The 17,167-nt window shown below is 42.8% G+C and overlaps 1 protein-coding gene across 1 annotated transcript in view; it reads right to left on the reverse strand.

The window, feature by feature from the left end:
* Positions 1-16,942, reverse strand: part of LOC307169609 (granzyme G-like) — a gene marked incomplete at its 3' end in the record, with an annotated part of 198,644 nt that extends 181,702 nt beyond the window's left edge. The window contains exon 1 of the mRNA XM_079890339.1: positions 16,877-16,942. The remainder of the gene's footprint in view (positions 1-16,876) is intronic.
* Positions 16,943-17,167: the final 225 nt, after the last annotated feature.

A 17,167-nucleotide genomic window follows, 5' to 3' on the forward strand; every position in this document is an offset into this window, starting at 1 on the left:
CACTTCAACATATACTTATTTACAGCTAAATTTAAGTTGTGATTTTGAAAATGTGTATTTTTAATAAACATTTTTACAAGTATTTTCTTTAAAATGTTCTCATTCCCTGCACAATGCTGTGCCCAAAATGGTTATGTTCCTGTAGATTGATAACTGTTGCCTATAAATGCAGTGACTCCGTAATTAGGCACATAGCTATTTCAATAAGAGGTCAAGAATACTTATGTACAAATATATGCCAAATCCCAAAATATGTTATATTATTTTCAAGTAAAAGTCACTTATGCACAATTTCTTTTGGAAAAATGAAACATTTTTTTTAATGAACTACAAGTTGCAATAACAATCACAAACATAAAGTATAAAAGGGAGTCAGAAAAGGTAGTGCAAATAAGTAACAATGACTGTAGTGCAAGTGAACGTCTCAGTTACGTATGTAACCCTCGTTCCCTGAGTAGGGAACGGAGACGTTGCGTCGGATGACGACGAATGGGGTTTCGCTTAGAAAGCCTGTCATCTTCGAGTATATAAAACGAGCCAATGGCAATGAAATGCCATGGGTCTGCGGAATTTGCATAGCGTATCTCCGCCCCACGCCGGGGGTATATAAGGAAGTACGCCGGCAACATGCAGATATGTCTTCGCTGAGGAGCCGAGACTGAACTCAGGCGTTCCCAGCGGTACAGCGGAAGTGGCAGGGAGACGTAACCGTCTCCGTTCCCTACTCAGGGAACGAGGATTACATACGTAACCGAGACGTTCCCTTTCGTGGTCACTCCGAGTTACGTCGGATGACGACGAATGGGGTCCCCAGTCTAATCACGCCACCTCGGCTGTCTTCCAGTGCCCTGCGTAAGTCTGAGCTCCCTGTCGTGAGACTAGCACGGACGAAGGAGTCTTACTTAACACAGGAATACCAAGGTACACTGGGAAGCATATCTCAGAGGAAATATGCAATTATGCCCAGCCCTAAGGGGGGGACTTGGAATACACATATGACCCAGAGGGGCTGCATAAGGAGTATCACTGGGGTGTCCAGCCGCAGGTGGAATATTTCAACCCCAGGGGTGGCAAGGTGGCTTGCCGAGGGAAAGACACATGCTCAGAGAGGCTTACAGTGGAAATACACATGTGGGGGTCGCCCAGAGGGGGAACCATGCACATGGAGGCACCTAGTCAAGCGCGAAAGCTGCCGGTGACATAACTCTGGCGTTGATGTCGACAGTGCTGGAGGAGACTCAGGGCTTATTAGGCTCACCTGAGGAAAATAATTGCACATATCCCGTCCGTGGAGAGGAATGGTGAGCAAGCGAAGACACCTGAGCAGAATCTAGTACCGGCTAGTTGAAGCGAGTACATGAGAAGAAACTGGCTCCACTCAGAGATTATAGAATCTCGTGAATGTGTTGGGTGTCGCCCAGCCTACAGCTCTACAATGTCTGTTAGCGAGGCGCCATGCGCTAAAGCCCAAGAGGATGCCACACTCCGAGTGGAGCCGTCACACCAAGGGGGCATGGTCGACCTTGCTGCTGGTATGCCAAAGCAATGGCGTCCACTATCCAGTGGGACAACCTTTGCTTGGAGAGAGCCTTTCCCTTCAGCTTCCCACCACAACAGACAAAGAGCTGGTCTGAGGTCCTGAAACACCGCGTTCTGTCTACGTAAGCACGGAGGGTGCGTACTGGACAGAGCAGTGCCAAGGCTGGGTCTGCCTCCTCCAAAGGCAGCGCTTGCAGGTTCACTACCTGGTCTCGAAAGGGAGTGGAAGGAACCTTGGGCACATATCTAGGCCGGGGTCTCAGGATCACGTGAGAGTTAGCCGGCCTGAATTCCAGGCACGCTTCGTCAACCGAAAATGCCTGCAGGTCCCCTACCGTCTTGATGGAGGCCAATGCAACCAGGAGCGCTGTCTTAATTGATAGAAACTTAAGCTCCACTGATTGCAGAGGCTCAAAGGGAGCACTCTGCAGGGCAGTTAGAACCACTGAGAGGTCCCAAGAGGGTACGAGGGGAGGAGGAAGATTCAGTCTCCTCGCTCCCCTCAGGAACCTGATGATCAGGTCGTGCTTTCCGAGAGACTTACCATCGACTGCGTTGTGATGTGCGGCAATGGCGGCAACATACACTTTCTGGGTGGAGGGAGACAGCCTTCGCTCCAACCCTTCTTGCAGGAAGGAAAGCACGACACTGATCGGACATTTCGTGGGTTCTTGATGTTTAGAAGAACACCAGCTGACGAAGAGGTACCACTTCAACCCACAGGCATGTCTCATGGACGATGCTCTAGCGCAGGGGTCACCAAACTAAGGCCCGCGGGCCGACTCAGGCCCTCCACCCCCCTTTGACTGGCCCCACAGCCCCTCTGCCCCCCACTACTTGAACCGGCCCTATGAGGCAATCCCCAAAAGTCGTCATGGATGGTACGTCATGGTACGGGCGTCACAGTTTGGTGCATACATTTACACGGAGAATACACGGTATAAAAATAAATAAAACTTGCGTGCAATTTAATTAATGTAATGCGGAACTACTGTTAGATATGCAGATTCTTAGGGACACCTAATCCGCCTTAGCTCTGAAGCTCTGAAGCAGGCTGCGGTGTAAAGATTGCAATGCTGGAATATGTTGAGAGAGAGGTGTGGGTGCGATCGAAAAGTCGTAAAGTGTTTACTTATATTTGTGTGTGTGTGTGTGTGTGTGGCGCGGTCGCGATCGAACAGTGGAAATATAAAAACATACTCCGTCATTTAGTTTATGCAGGACATCATTCAAACTTCAAAGTGTTTAAGTTACTGTTAATTACATTTTTAAGGAAAACAAATATATTAATCTGAAATGTAGCAGATTAATTTTCAATTAATTCAGGTACAATTACCAAACATATCAAGGTATTTTTATTAATTGAATTAATGAACTAATTATATAAAACTATTGTCAGTGCACTACAAATAAACTGGTTCTATGCCTTTTCTTTATTAATAAAACTTATTTAAAAAAAAAATACAAGGCTTAAGACATTTATTTTTCTTTTGGTGGTCCAGCCTGAGACATGCACAAGCCTTCTGCATTTTTGTTTTGCTCTTCCCTTCATTGTACCCAACCGTGATGTCTGAACCGAGGTATGAACCGAACCGTGACTTCTGTGTACCGTTCCACCCCTAAAAGAGAGTGCAGAGTTTTCAAAGAACAGTGGACCAACAATTATTTGTGAAGAATAACTTTAAATAAAACAAAGTGTGAAGTCTCGATTACAACTTTTGCAAACCACTAGTAAAGATAAACAAATATGTGCCAGGAATCAAGTGTTGATATACAGATGTGGCCTTTAAAAACGCGCGTTTTCTCCCGCGGCATTTGGCAATTCGTCTCGCACAGTCTCGCAGAATTCTGCAAGTGCTTTCGGGGGCGCTACTTACAAATTCCCTCAATGTGTTTCATTTCACAGAATATCCACCAGGTGGCGCATAAAAAACAACTTTACATTCGATTTTTTTATTTTACTTCACATTATGTCATGATTGTGAGAAAAACATCCACAATAAAATATAAATTTTAAATAGTAATAGACACAAATATTTACAGTACTGTATTATACAGACATTTGAAAATATTTGTAAATTCAAAAGGTTCATCAAAGTGGTCTTAAGACAAGAAGGGGTATTGGACAACGTTTACGAATTTTTATATATGCTTTGTCATTGCTGTGGTTTCCAGGAGATGAGTGCATGCAGAATATTTAACATTGCTTTTATTAAAACAGCAAAGTGACGTTCTTGCCAGCGCATAACTTTTTTTGTACAACTATTAAGATGATTGTGCGTGCAATGCGCATTTAAGTGCAACAGAGAATTTAGTGTGAGCATAATACACTCTGACTCTGCCTCTAAAAACCCAGCAGTATTTTTATTTATTTTATACACAAAATCATCCTAACATAATGAAAGGCTTAAATAATGCGACTTACCCAGATTCTTAATTCCTGCAGATATTTCTTGTGTGATTGTTCTTGTGAGGTAATGTTGCAGCACAACGCGTTGCATTTATATTTTGGGCGCATCTGATTGCCATTACATTATTAATAAATATTTTAATTGAACTATTTTTCCACGTTAGTCTCAGAATGTCCGGGGTTGGTTTGAGGTCTTGCCGACAGTTTGTAAATCTTTTAAATATTCATAGGCCTATTCACAAAATCCATATAAAGGGTGATCAACAGTCATGACTTCTAAAATAAAATAAAAAAGACCAGATAAGAGGTATCTGATTGACAGTTTGACAGATGTTGTTTTAAAAATTAATTACATCATTATGGGGAAGTGGTATTAAATATTTGGTAAAACATAATTACTAACCTACAATTATTTTAATTACGCATTTTGTTCAGTTTTGTTTTTACAAAATGTTCCCTGTTTTTTATATAATTAATTTAACCTGAGATGTGCGATATATCACCTTTTGATAATTCTTTGTGTTGTCGAATTTTGACACAGTTTCATTGTTTGTTCATAATAATTTGATTCATAATTATGTCATTTTTTTCTAAAAGTAGCAATATTTTAAAGAGATAAAAAAAGACAGAGAAATGACAGAGAAATTACGTTAGTCTGGTCACATATATGGCCAGATCAATGAATCTATTGCAGAAATACAAGACAAAGTGAATGAGAAAATTAGAAGTATGCAAAAGAGCACAGTTCAGATATTGTTAACTATTGAAGCGGGTTTTATACACGTTTCTGCTTTTTTTTAAATGACAATTTAAAATTGTATTCGCCAACACATCAATACGTTTTGTGATTGATTTACGGATTTATTACAGAAACTTGTCAGAAGCAAAGATATTGTACTAGCATAAGCGTCGATTACGGTGGGGACGGTGCGGTGTACCCACCAGATTTCGTAATGAGTCATTTTGTACCCACCACTTTTAACTTAAAGTCCATAATAATTTGACTTTTGGTTCGATTTTTTTGACCGTTTTCAGTGGTTATGAGGAGCAATATGAGAGAGAAATTTGGCAATCATTGTCTGACCCATTATAATATTCATTTTATTTTATTTTTCGTGTTTGCATTTATGAGGGAAAAAACAACGTGTCAGTTCTCGGGTTACGGACGAGCGCTCTGAAAAGACTGCTTTAAAACTTTCACAGAGACCTCAAACAGAACAGCTGCCTTTCTTTAAATTGAATTTCGTTTTGTATTAATTATATCTTAATTTTAATCAATGTTTCATGAACCAATTGCCTGGATTTATAAGAAGTAGCCTAAATATAGCAGACAATCACGACATTGGAGGCGCCGGCGAGTGAACTGGAGTTCGTCTCATAAATGAACCGAAACTCGGCGTATAATGCACATTGCCGGTGGAAGGGTACTCAAACCTGCCTCGTCCCGTCCAGGAGCCACACGTGGAGGTTCCAAAGATCGGGACGAGGGTGCCAAAGGGTGTCCCGTCCCTGAGAAAGGAGGTCCTTCCTCAGAGGAATTGGCCAGGGAGGTGCTGTCGCGAGGAGTACTAATTCTGAGAACCAGGTCCGGTTGTGCCAATACGGGGCAACCAAAATGACCTGCTCCTCGTTCTCCCTGATCTTGCGCAAAGTCTGCGCAAGGAGGCTCACTGGGGGAAACGCATACTTGCGTAGGCCCCGCGGCCAGCTGTGCGCCAGTGCATCCGTTCCGAGCGTGCCCTCGGTCAGGGAATAATACAGGTCGCAGTGGGACGAGTCGTGGGAGGCAAACAGGTCTACCTGTTCGTCGCCGAACTGATCCAAAATCAGCTGGACCGACTGGGGATGGAGTCTCCATTCTCCAGCGAGAGGCCGAAGCCGAGACAGCTCGTCGGCTGCCTGGTTCAGGTCTCCCGGGATATAAATGGCTCGAAGCAACCTCAGATGCTTCTGACTCCATATGAGGAGGTGGCGAGCGAGTTGCGACATAAGGCGTCACCTTTATGGTTGATGTACGCTACTGTCGCGGTATTGTCTGATCGGACTAGTACGTGCTCACCCTTGAGCAGCGCACGGAAGCGGTGCAGTGCGAGACGTACAGCCAGCAACTCGAGGCAATTGACATGCCAAAGGCGCAGGGGTCCTGTCCAGGAGCCCGCGGCAGCATGTCCATTGCACATGGCACCCCAGCCTGTGGTGGAGGCATCCGTTGATACAACAACATGCCGGGAAACTCGTTCTAAGGGCACTCCGGCACGTAGAAAACTGAGGTTCGTCCACGGGGTGAAGGTCTGACGGCAGGCTGGAGTCACTGGGACTTGGAGCGTGCCGTGTTGCCATGCCCACCTCGGGACTCGATCGCGAAGCCAAAGCTGAAGCGGTCTCATATGAAGCAATCCGAGCGGCGTTACTGCGGCTGCGGATGCCATATGCCCCAGGAAATAGTTTCAGTGGAACCGCACTCTTGTCCTCGATTTGGTGAAGACAAGTCAGTAGTGACTGCGCGCGCTCGCTCGTAAGCTGCGCGCACATGGCGACCGAGTCGATCTCCATACCGAGAAAAGAGATCCTCTGCACGGGGCAGAGTTTGCTCTTCTCCCAGTTGACCTGAAGGCCCAGACGAGCTAGGTGCCGGAGCACAAGATCCCTGTGTTCGAAAACCTGGTCTCGAGAGTGAGCTAGAATCAGCCAGTCATCGAGATAGTTCAGGATGCGAACCCCGTGTTCCTGGAGAGGAACAAGGGCTGCCTCGACGACCTTCATGAAGACGCAAGGAGACAGGGCTAGCCCGAATGGGAGAACCGCGTACTGGTATGCCCGCCCCTCGAAAGCAAACCGAAGAAGCGGTCTGTGTCGAGGTAAAATGGAGACATGGAAGTAGGTGTCCTTCAGGTCGATCGCTGCAAACCAAACCTGAGGCCGCACGCACTGGAGGATGCGTTTGGCCGTAAGCATCTTGAACGGCAGCCTGTGAAGGGAGCGGTTCAAGATGCGCAGATCGAGGATTGGCCGTAACCCACCGGATTTCTTCGGTACAATGAAGTAAGGGCTGTAGAAGCCGGACTTCATTTCGGCTGGAGGGACAATCTCGATCACACCCTTCGCCAGTAGGGTGTCGACCTCCGCTCTCATGACAGGGGCATTGCCACCGACCATAGTGAAGCGGACTCCCCTGAAGCGGGGAGGAGACTGCGCGAACTGAATCGCGTAGCCGAGCCTGATGGTTCTCGCGACCCAGCGGGCCAGTCTGGGAAGCTCTAGCCAGGCCTCCAGAAACTGCACCAGCGGGGTCATAGGAACCACAGACGTACCGTCGGTGGGGCAGCGAGGCGGAATGACCGGCCCAGGCGAGGTCATTAGCCGCGTCCTGCCAGAGGAGGCCAGGGGAGGACCAGCGTCCCACGGGGGCGTGCTCTGGCAGGGGTCTGGCGACAGAGGGGGATGAGAGGAGCGTGGCCTGTGGGCGGCGCGTGCTGTCATCCACAGCCTCTTGGGGCTCAGAGAAAGAGCATCAGTTCTTTTTGAATGAGATTCTCCCCCAGCCCTCCACCGGGGGAAGGAGTGGTCCTGCTACCAGCTCCTGAAAGAACTGAGCCCTAACTCTAAGCCGCCCGTCTCAGGAGTGCTGCTTAACCAGGTGTTAGTCGGCTAAGGGGCAGAGACAGGCGGTGCCAGCCTCCAGCGACCTCCTCATGCTCGGGCCGGTGAAGGCTCGAGGGGAGGAGCCGCATGGAGGTGGCGTCGGCGGGAAACAGACTAAGGAGGCCACACGGACGGATGACCGTCAGTGCAGAAGCCTCAGTCCGCTTCTGGAGAGATCGAAGACTGTTGGGCGCAGTCCTCAACCACCCCGCCGACCAAGCTGCCCATCTCAAGAGTGCTGCTTAGACTGGCGTGGCAGTCTAAGGGGCGGAGACTGGCAGCGCCGCCCTCCTGTGACCTCCTCCTGCTCAGGGCCGGTGAAGGCCTGAGGGGAGGAGCCGCATGGAGGTGGCCTTGGCGGGAAGCAAACTAAGGAGACCACACGGATGGATGACCATCAGTGCAGACGGACCTGAGTCTGCTTCTGGTGGCTGTAACCACACCGCCAAAGAGCCCAGCCTGGGACATGGGGGAGCTGAGAAAATGAATTCCCAGACCCCCTCACATCAACCTGGCTAAGCCCATGTCTGGACCACTCTAGTGGACACCACCTGACCCAGGATCACGCAGGTACCGATGTCGCCCGAGAGCGAGGTCAGTAGTGTGCGCGGCGGAACGACCAGGCCGGGCATGGGAGGCATAGCGTCCCAGCAAGGGGGCGTGGTCGAGTTTCCGCATTCTGTCAGTGTTGGCCAGGGAAGGACCAGCGTTCCACTGCGGCCGGTTCTGACAGAACTCCAGAGTCAGCACTGCCTCGAAGGCGAAGGCGACACACAGGACTGCATGTCTGTGTCACAATAGTGACAGAGAACATACAAACCAAGATCGCCTCACGATCAAGGGCAGCGAAGGCGGAGGACGCCCGCGGGCCGCGAAAGTCACGTGGGCTCCCGCGGGCCGGGAGCGTCCTGATGCACATCCGGGAAGCCTACAGCGCTCGGGGGGAGGACGCCACTCCAACCGATGCTTTCAGCTGCCCGGGAAAGCATGGCCATCAGCTCTGGATCTGACTCGACTAACGCTGACACTCCCGAGGGAGGCAAGGAATCAAGCCCGCCTTATGATGCTGTGAGTGACATCATCTGCTGGAGTCCCGAATGAAAACACTGGGTCCCCGAGAGGAACCAGGCACACACGGAAGCCCCACGGTTTGCGATGTGGAGGGGGGCGTGGCCCGAGGAAAGCTCGTCGGAATTATGCCACACCATAACCCTCAGATCACCCTGGCCACCAGCCAAAGTATCCCTCTCGTTTTTCTTTTTAGAAAGAGATAGATTGGGGTGTGGCAGAGGGGACTCTCACACAGAGATCATTGAGTTTTCTATAAACATCGCAATGATCATGTTCCCGCAATGAAAACATGACTCATCCACGAGCGCTGCCGAGCGTGATTAAGCCCAACACGCAAAACAGCGCTCGCGACCGTTAAACAGATGAGTCACGCGCCCACATCCAGTAATACACGGGCGAACCGTCTTGAAAAAGACGTGCCACGTGCAGCTCTTTTAGAGAGAGGAAAAGCTCAGCAGTGTGCACTGTATAAACACTGTATAAATATACTGTAAAAGTGGGTGGAGACACTGAGTTGCCCCCAATTCTTTTTTTTTTTTTTCTTGCAGTATGAGCAACACAGTGATGAAAAGATACCTCACTCATGCAAAGTATTGGTTGGTTAAATTTACAATACATTTAGTTATGTATTCTCTCGTTATTTCATCTGACTCCATAAATGAAAAGGTTTTAATGATATCTGTGGATCATTAATCATCCAAGTCCAAGTCCAAGTCCAAGTCAACTTTATTGTCAATCAAACCATGCAACAGTACATTACGCAGCAGATTGAAATTGCGTTTCTCCCATACTCCAATGTGCAATATTAAAACAAGATTAACACATACTAAGCATAAACTAAACATACGGCTAAACATAAGACACCACTAAACAAGTGCAAATAGATATTCAACAAATAGACAGATCAACATAACTGGCCTACAGTGAGCCTACAGTTATCTTACAGTTACCAGACTATCACAGAGTTTCACAATATAGTCAGGTTAAGGTATTTTACTGTAGTGCAATATAAGGTGCAATATGGCAAAGTGCAAGTAGCAGCATGGAGATAATAAGTTTAGTAAACTTGTTACATTCTTGTGCAAGGAGATATTAGCATGTGCATATGGGTATTTTGCAACCATTGAGTATGCCTTTTCCACAGTCTCACAGGTCTTTATGTGTATGAGTTGTGGGGGGAAGGGGGGTGTTATAATCCAGTTTTCATGAGTGAGTTAAGCAATTCGATGGCTTGTGGAAAAAAAGCTATTGCTGAATCTGGTAGTCCTGCAACGCATACTTCTGTAGCGCTTGCCAGATGGTAGGAGGGTTTGTGAAAACAGTTTGTGTGTGGGGTGGGTGAAGTCTTTGATAATGTTGGTGGCTCTTTTGTGGCAGCGGGATGGATATATGTCCTGGATGGATGGTTGGGCTGATCTGGTGATCTTCTCAGCTGATATAGACATTTCCTTATATAGACAAACCTTTCACTTGAAAACATGTGCTAACAAAAGAAATTTGCATTCAGAGGTAGCACCTCTTGGGGGTGAGAGACCATTTGTCTTGAGAGACCACCTTCCTTTGTAAGTCAACTATCCATAAACTCTTAAAACCTTATTACCTTGTGTTTTACTTATTCTGAAATGAGACATTGGTACCAGTCGCACTGTGACATTTTAAATGATACCAAACATGAAAATACTCTGTAATAATCATTCACATTAAAATATATATTTTCTTGTGTGATATCAGGTGATCATCTGAGCATGAGAGAGAGGGGGTGAATGGAGAGGGAAAGAGATGTAGATGAAGTTGATTCTGAGGTGAGACTTTCGTTTCGATGGTGCACGAGAGCCAGTTCAAATGGTAAACACCAGAGAGGTCCTTTTGTCCTCTCAGGGTCTGGCCACCCCCGAAACAGACTGTCCGGCATTTCCTAATTTATCAATTCTTACAATACTGTTCTTGTTATTCAGACTAAAGATGGTTTAGACAATAAGAATTAAGCATGTATGCATGTATTTTGGAACTTGAATATTTTACACTTCATTATATAAGGTATGCAGATTGTTACCCTTAAAAAAGCATAATATCATTCCAAAAAGGCTAAGATTTATAGGCGTGATATACAAGAACAATCCGATGCAGAGTTGCAAACAGATTTCTCGTTTGATAATGTCACAATGACTGATTCCTGAAAGATGTAGGCCTAAGTCTTAATCAGCACATACAAATTAATATTCTTACAAAAACTGCTTAACAATATGGCTCTCTAAAATGTTCGATTCTTATTGGCCGACATAATTCTAAGCTGCTGATTATTTTTTCTATAACTGCATGACTAAAGTAGTTCCAGGCAAGGCTTTGTGGCATTACAGTTCCATATCAGTTTAGAAAATTATTTCAGTTATTTCCAAGAGCTTTGTATGCTACTACAGCAAAATAATCAAAAGCTGCAAAATTCACTGACCAAGCAAACAAACATGATAAACAACAGGATAAAATGACAAGCTATTTAATTTTTTTAATGAAATTACCTTTTATTATATAAACAGCACAATGTGTCTTTCTTCAACAAACAGGGATGCACACAGACTTTTTCTCTGTCTCACTTCAGGAGTGGACGAAGTGGTATGTAGTGGAGTAAATATTTTCTCTCTTGTCTTGCTGTGCTTTCTGCTTTGGTTTATTTTTTCTCTTTTTGTTTTTGGACTGCATGCTCAACATGTACTCCCTCCCCTTGGTGTCACTTTTTAATGCACAGGTTACCTCTTTAGAATCTTTTTTCAACATGCAGGGTACTCCGTTGTGTTCAGTTATTTGCCAACACTTTTACCAACACAAGGATCAACTGGGGTCCATCTGAACTTAAAAGAAAAATAATGTACTTGGACACAAAAATATGCATGGCATGTCATTGACCCTTGAGCTAATGAATCTCGATGTATTATGCTGTAGTTATTCCAGTTTTTGATAAGAGACAAGTAGATATGAGTCATACTCAGAGAAGGACAAACTAAACAACTTCCTTACTTGAGTGAAAGTACAGATACTACTGGTCAAATATTACTCTGTTAAAAGTAAGAGTTGCAAAGACCAATTTTCACTTAAGTAAAAGTACAGAAGTACTAATTTTTAAAAGTACTTAAGTATCAAGAGTAAAAAGAAAATATCAATGCATTGTTTTATTATTGTTGCATTGTTGTATGTAATACTTACAGTACCTTATCAGATGCAACCTAGTGAATACACCTACCAGTTATTAGTAGGCTATCTGTGGAATTAAGAGCTTTTAGAATGTTATAAACCCTATAGAAATTAAACAACTGAATTGGAAAAAAAACATCTTTTTTTTTTTTTTTTTTTTACACTCCTACCACCCCAACAAAAGAAGTGTAGTGGAGTAAAAAGTACAATTGTCTTTCAAATGTAGTGAAGTTAAAGTAAAAAGTTTCCAGAAAAAAACAATACTCAAGTAAAGTACAGATACTCAAAAAGTGTACTCTAAAGCCTACCCAATCGGTTCAACGACAGATTATTGGTCGTTTATACAACAGTTTAGCAATACATTTGATTATTCCATTTAACTCTTTACTTTATATTTTACTCTTTCATTAGGAATCTATGCACTCAGAGAGTCTCGCGCCGGCCGTTCTTTTACGCGGATCTCACGATCACAAACTCGCCAGTCTAAAAGCAGTCTCTAAAGCAGTTTAACAATGCCGCACATGCTTGCTTTTGTTAAAAAGTACCCATGTAGCCCCATACAGTCGCCCATATAACAACTTAGTTAAAGCCCAAACAATAACCAGAAGTTATGGCTAGTACATTAAGATAATGCCGCTCCAAACCCTGCTATTACCTCAATAGTATTCTTATCTAGCCCCCTATTTGTGACTGCATAACAACTTAGTTAAAGTCAAGCAGTTAGTCAGGAATCTAGAATCCCACCAGATGTGCCCCGCGCTTCATCTAAACTAGAATCTAGTATGTACTTAACCCTGAATGCAGATTTGGGGAAAACATAAGACTTCACTTAATCTACCTCAGAAAATAATTTGAGAGTAATTTAGAATAAAATAAAATGTAACAATTTATTATGTCAGGTAAATGTATCATAACAATTTCGTAATAAGTTCAAAGATAATCAGTACAATAACATCAAATGCTCAGAGATAAAGAGTAAAAGATGTACCTGACTTAAGAATTACATGACGCTGAGTGTATGAAAGACACCGATTAAATCGCCCTGAGCCTCGTTTCATTTCTTTAAGTACTCAGACCGAAATATATCTCCATAGTTAGTATCCATAAATCCACAGCAAAACTTCTGTGAATAGATCTTTTTTATTTGCCTTGGGCTTTGCCTTCGGTTTGTTTTACCCTTCAAACATGGCTTGTTGCTACGCAGGCATAGGCGTAATTTGCGGGTGGGACGATGTCCCCACCACTATTTTCTAAGGTCGATATTGTCCCCACCACTTTTGAAACATCTCGCGGCACGAATGTACCAATACAAATAAACTAAACATCTCCAGTTAACTAGCAGAGCATTCATTTCGTTCGTTTTTTAAATAAGAGGCGATCTAGCGCTGAAATGTGTTGTTTTTTAAATCAACTGATCAAAGTGCTCGTTGCCGCTGCGATCAGTGGCGCGGATACTATGGCTGCGTCCGAAATCGAATACTTCCCTACTATATAGTATGCGAAAAACAGTACGCGAGCAGAGTAGTATGTCCGAAATCATAGAATTCGAAAAACAGTAGGCGAGAAGTACCCGGATGACCTACTACATCCGGCGAGATTCTGAAGTGCGCATACGATGGACACTTTACTATCCCATGATGCCACGGGAGAGGAGTTGTCGTCGTTATATTTGAAAATGGCGGAAAACGGAGACGCGGCTGTTTTCAAGTGTAAGTACTTTACAAAACACTTTTTGTTTATTTGTGGTTAAATTGTATTCGTTTAACATCATATAAGTAAACGATTGACTTGTTAAAATTTTACATAATGTAAATCGAGGGTACAAGTTTGTGAATTGGCTGCAAAATGACAATTTTATCATTATTATTATTACCGAACAGAACGAGCTAATGCCTGTCAGCTAAGTTAGTTAACACTTTTATTTAAACAACGACATTGTTTCTCAGTTAAATGAGAGTTTTACAAAATTATTTTATTTCTCCTTTACCAGTGTTGATATGTAATATGTGTTTGTTAAGTATGAAGCTACTGTTTCAAGTGTAACATACCTCAACTTTGTCCATGTAACATTAATATTAATTTAATAATATACAGGGTGGGCCATTTATATGGATACACCGTAATAACATGGGAATGGTTGGTGATATTAAAGTCCTGTTTGTGGACTTCTAAATGGCCACCATGGTCACCACCATCTTGAGGAGTTTGCCCCCTCACATATACTAATGTGCCACAAACAGGACTTTAATATCACCAACCATTCCCATGTTATTACGGTGTATCCATATAAATGGCCCACCCTGTAGATTGACCATGGTTCATCACTAATGTTAAATTCTGTGTTGATTTTGCAGGGAGCTGATGAACACACCTGTGTTCTTATAGAGTGGCTAATGAAAGGGAGGAAAGAAAAGAAAGAGCGACGAGAGAGAGGAAAGATTCCTTCAGCTTTTAGAAATAATTTCTAAAAAAAAAATTATAATAAAGAAAACAAATGTTACACACTCTCTTTCCATTTATTTTTTAGTAAGTTCATTTTGTAATGCTGTTTTAGCAAGTTTTATTACAAAACACTTAATTCCCAGGGATTTGTCAGTTGTAAAGTGTTTAATATGTGGCATTGAGTAATTCATATTTTTAAAGGGTGTGTGTGCACTTATTTTGTGGCAGATTCCAGATGTTTTTTGAAACAAGCAAATTGCAGGTATATCTGAAAAATATGAGTGCTGCACTACAGAGATACCCACGCACTCCAGACACCTTTAAAATGTATTTGCTTTATTTTTGTATATTATTTAACTTTTAAATGGATAGAGAATACAAAGCTTAAAACAAAATCACAAAACTTTGGCTAAAGTAGTATAATAGAGCTTAAAGCATCACCAAAAGCAAAAGTTTTAAAACTTTTTTTTTTATTAAAGTGTCATCTTGAGGGAAGAAAATTAACTTCAGCAGCTTCAGTAATGTAACCTTCACAGGTTTCTAAAAGATCTAAAGGGACTTTCTTACTAACAATCTCATTTGTAGGGCATCACTTTAAAATAATTCAAAATCTGTTTCTTTAAAAGCATGTGTACAAGATGAGAACTTTACACCCTGGGTAATTTTTGGATTTCCACTTGAATTTTTCCTACCCAAATTTAAAGTAAATAATTTGTAAAAAATGAAGCTCGAATATGTGATATGTAGCTAGAACACCAGCACCTCAATGTCCTTTTTTTCCACCCATGGTCGCAATCAGTGACTGACTGGATGGACTACCGTGAAAGTCGGAGGTAGGGGTGGAGGTCAGCTCCATCTTTAAAATATAGATGAAGAATTGGCGCAGTAGGTTGTAGGGCTCAATCTGTAAATGTGTTTCTAGTTTATTTTAGAATACAATTTGAATCGACAAGACACTTGTTTTCTGTGTTGGATTATTTATAAATATAATATGTATGTATTATATGTATATGATCCATTTCTTATGTGTGTGTATGTATGTATATATATATATATATATATGAATACTTAATGTAAAAGCCTCTAAGTGCCATCTGAAATTTTCTTCTAGTTTGATTATTTTTATCAAGCTTGTATGTTTGTTCAGTTATTTCACTTTAATGGCAATGAAAAGGACCTATTAATTGTCATTAAAGTGAAATTACTGAACCTAAATAATACAAGCTTGATAAAAATGCTCATTGTAGAAGAATGTTTTTCTTTTACGTCTGAAGTCTTCATATATACTCATGTATATGAATGTGTGTGTGTGTGTTGTATCTGACCTCAGTGTTTCCCTACTGTTCACTGTGTGTATACACACACACACACACACACATATATATATATACACACACACACACACACACATATATACACATATACATATATATACACACACACTGTGATATTGCATTAATGAATCAACAGAGATAAACACACGCATACTATTGATTCATTCATGTTTATTCATTGATGGTAATATCACAAGCAAATGAATTACTTTTTCCTTACCAAAAATCAACATCTGTCATTGTTCACATGTTTGTGTGTGTGTGCGAGAGTAACTGACCTACGACTCTGAATTGTGAGCACGAACGACGTAAAAACGCAGACGAAAGCGGAGAGAAGAACTAAAAACATAGCTCTAAGTTGGTGCACTGGAACGGGCTCTTTAAATTTTCGCGCTGATGTGACCGCGCATGTTACGTGACAATACCAACATGGCGCATGTAGTACGTCCGGACTCCATTCATACTAACTGTATTCATACTATATAGAACGTACTTTTTTAACGGTCGCGAAGTACGTTCTAATTTAAATGTAGTACCTACTCGCATAGTACGCGATTTCGGACGCAGCCTTAGTTTGTTTCTGGCTGGCGCACAGTCTTCACTCGGACGCGCGCTTCAATCCGTTGTGGAGAGACTCTCTATTCGTTCCGGTGAAATTAGAAAACAAAAATGCAAAAATGTCCCTGCCTGATATACAACCACTGAAAAACATTATCGGTTTTGATGAGAAAAAAAAAAAAAAAAAAAAAAAACCTATATGAGTGCGGATTAGAACCCAAAACCTTTGACATGCTTGGCAAAAGTTCTACCCCTGGACCACTTAAATACACGCTTATAACAGCCGGATCAACATAATAGGCCTCACTGAATGACCACTTAAACCCAATCAATGTACTATTTAAATCGATTGCTGGACATCGTAATGTTATTGTAGCTACATCTGTTTTATGATTAAGCATTAAATTTGTGTTACCCCCACTGACCCCACCCCCCACTTTTTAAAACAAAGTTACGCCACTGTACGCAGGTCACATGATTTGTGACGTAACGCCGACCAAGAGAATGCAAACTGTTCTGTCGTTGGCTGCACAGACGAACACATAACACTATTTGATGAAAAAATGTCACAGCTGTTTTATAAAGGCCTCAGGGAACTGTGTCAACTTGTGTAAAAGTTAAACATGATGTTACATGCAAGTCGATAATGAATCAATGTAAACAACACAACAACTACATAAATGTATCCACTAACCATTCAGAAACGTCCAGGTGCGTCTAAAAGTTGCAACCTCTTCCTGAGTCTCTCCATAGGCTTCACTCTGCTACTGGTGGTTATTTCTGAGATTTTGGATGAGTGAAATTTGTTATTGCCATAGTATCCGAAGCTCGTGTAAAGGATTGGCCATCTTCTGTATGGAGGCGGGAAAAGCAGCTCATTTGCATTTAAAGGGCCACATGTAGTCTCCCTGAAAAGGGGAACATAGACATATTAAAATACAGACAGACACTTGTTGCATTTCCATCAATCTCTGTATTATGAGTG

This window comes from Squalius cephalus, assembly GCF_949319135.1.
Source record: "Squalius cephalus genome assembly, chromosome: 13".
Taxonomy (NCBI): domain Eukaryota; kingdom Metazoa; phylum Chordata; class Actinopteri; order Cypriniformes; family Leuciscidae; genus Squalius; species Squalius cephalus.